Source organism: Triticum dicoccoides, chromosome 7A, assembly GCF_002162155.2.
Source record: "Triticum dicoccoides isolate Atlit2015 ecotype Zavitan chromosome 7A, WEW_v2.0, whole genome shotgun sequence".
Classification (NCBI taxonomy): Eukaryota; Viridiplantae; Streptophyta; class Magnoliopsida; order Poales; family Poaceae; genus Triticum; species Triticum dicoccoides.
Genome location: NC_041392.1, coordinates 717379422 through 717382378, shown reverse-complemented (window position 1 = coordinate 717382378; position 2957 = coordinate 717379422).

Genomic DNA, 2957 nt, shown 5'->3' with positions numbered 1-2957 from the left:
AAAACGTACAAAGGGTATAGCGTCAGATGTTGCGCTTGAATCGAACCCTCGACCAGCGCCAGGGAAGATCGCGAAGCCAACCAACGCGACAAGCTAACTGTAGTGGAAGAATAGCAACATAATATTTAAAAGAAGCAAATCGCAACGGCAAAGTTGAAAGAAAAAGTTCCCAAATATGTGTGGGAGGGGCTTCGAACAGAAGACTTCAAGTGAATGAACCACGTGGCTAGACAATCTGTTCATAGATATGTTTTGCCTAGAATGCCACCACAGTTAATATAATTATATGCGGCGAAAAAAGTAACTTTTCTTTCAAATTTCGGACGTGGTTTTCTTTTTCATAAAAGTAGATATATTTAGAAAAACGAACATTTTCAAAATTTGATAAAAAAACTTATAAAAACACGAACATTTTTTATGAAACCTAACAGCTTTCTAAAACGTGAACAATTTTTAAACAAATTGAATTTTTTGACATTGTGATTTTTTAAAAAGAAATATTTTTTAAATAACCTAAACATTTTTTGAAACAAAGGCATTTTTCTCGCGCAACCAAGGTACCCCGCCACTGCTACCTATCTACCTATCTTCCTCTCGCTCCACTCGCTGCGCCACCGCATCTAACTGCACCGCCCTTACGACGTCACCGATGCCGGCCCGAAGCTCCATGGAAGTGATAGGGCTCGTCTATCGCCGGACTCCACCGCCGTTGTTGAGTTGTGCATGGCCGCCACCGCCCGGATGTGCTCGTCCCCAGCCCTTCTTTGCGCCTCGCTGTTCGTCCCGTGTCGCCAACATGTGTGCTGCCGCAGATTACCAGTTCGCTGCCTCTGCCGGGAAAAAAGAATTCAGCAACATCACCTTTGTTGCAAAAATGTTTCTGCAACAAGAACAATGTTGCGAAAAATTCTGCAACAGGTCCTCTGTTGCAAAAAAAAAGAAATTTTATTGCAAAATATTTTTGTAACAAGACCTTTGTTGCAAAAATCTACAACAAGATGTTTTCTGCAACATGATCTTTGTTACAAAAAATTCTGCAACATCACTTCTATTGCAAAAGGTTTTTTACAACACGATGTATGTTAGAAATGTTTCTGCAACACCGCTCTTGTTGCAAGAGAGGTGACGATGGGTAGATCGAACGGCTCCGCGCATCAATCCAACGGCCAGCCAGGCAGCGGATGTTTTCTAGATATCCGTCGGCTGACGCGTAGCAGCCCCCAGTTTAAGAAATTCTAAAAAGATTTTTTGAAACACGAACATTTTTTAAATTCTGAACAAAATTTGAAAATGAGAATTACTGAACATCTTAAAAATTGTGAACAAAATTTGAAAACAAGAACATTTTATAAAAATTCTAAAAAGACTTTTTGAAACACGAACATTTTCTAAAATTGTTAACAAAATTTGAAAACAATAACATTTTATAAAAAATCTAAAAAGACTTTGTGAAACACGAACATTTTTTGTAATCCTGAACAAAATTTGTAAATAAAAACATTTTTTGAAATTTCTGACTTTTTTCAAAATTGGGAGCAAAATTTGAAAACAGGAACATGGTATAAAATTCTGAATAAATATTTGAAATTTAAAAGAAACATGAAAAAGAAAAAACGAAAGGGCAAAGTAAAGAAAACCGAAAAACATAAAGAAGAAATAAACGAAAAGAAGAAACAGAAAAAATAAGAGAAACAAAAAGGAAAAACGGGAAACTAGAAAAACCGGTCCAGGAACCTTCTAGAAGGTTCCCAAAACCAGAAAAACCGGCTGGAAACAACCTAGAAGATTCCCAAAAACGGAATCGCTCAATGGTTTGAACGGGCTGGCCCATCCGAACGCTGCTCGATGTGCGCCTGTGCGTCGCCTCGACTACTTGCCGCAACGAGCGGCAAATAGGAATTTCCGCAATTTAGACCTTTGACAAAGGTATACGTACATTTGAGGAGTAGGTACGCCTCGGCTTTATTCTGGGCTCGGCCCGTTTAGATTTTTCCTTTTCTTTTCCTGGGAATCAATCTCTAAACCAACAGGTTCAATTCCAACCGCAGCTACCACCTCGAAGACCTTTCCTGCTGTGCATCGATATACCTCTTCGGCTCTTCCGCTACTTGTTATATACATTTCCGGTTCTGGTTCAGGAAGGTTTTGTGGGTGATTTTTCTTTTGGTTTTTTCATGCATAGTTTTGGCTCGGTTTTTTCTCTTCCCTTTTTCTTTTTTGGTTTATTTTTCACGAACTTTCTTTCGTACCAGTGAACTTTTTAAAAATTTGTGAAGCATTTTTAGTTTGGAAATTTGCGACATTCTCATTAAGTTTTTTCAAGATCATGAATTTTAAATTTTTAACTTGCGAACAATTTTAAATTTGTAACCTTTTTTTTTAATTTTCCAAATTCATGACCTTTTTGAAATTTGATGTCGTAACAATTTTCAAAGTCACCAACATATTCCAAATTTATGAAATTTTCAAAATTTAACTCACGATTTTTTTGCAAATTTGTGAACTTATTTTCAAACTTGTGAACTTTTTAGAAATTCATGACCTAAAGGGTGAAGCAAGCGAGTGTGTGATACTTGCGAGCAGGCGCAATATTTAGCCACGGCCCACTGCATGCGCGTGAGCGCTGGCTTTCTAAACGAACAAAAAATATTAACAAATTTGAAATTTAAAAAAAACTCGGAACTGTATGAACAAAAATTTGGAAACCATTTGTTTTTGGTGAATTTTCCTAAACATTTTTTCTATTTGTGAAAAATCTTTTTAAAAACAAGGCCAATTTTGATATTCCGAACAAGGCTCCATCTGATAGCACATTGTTTCTCGACATCTTTAAAATGACCCCAATGTTTTCAGGGCCTTTTATGACCTATTCCGGGCACCATGCAAAGTTGTTCTTGTTTTTTTTTTCATTTTCTGGAGTCTTCTCGGTGGAAAAAGGTGATACTATTCACCTAAAG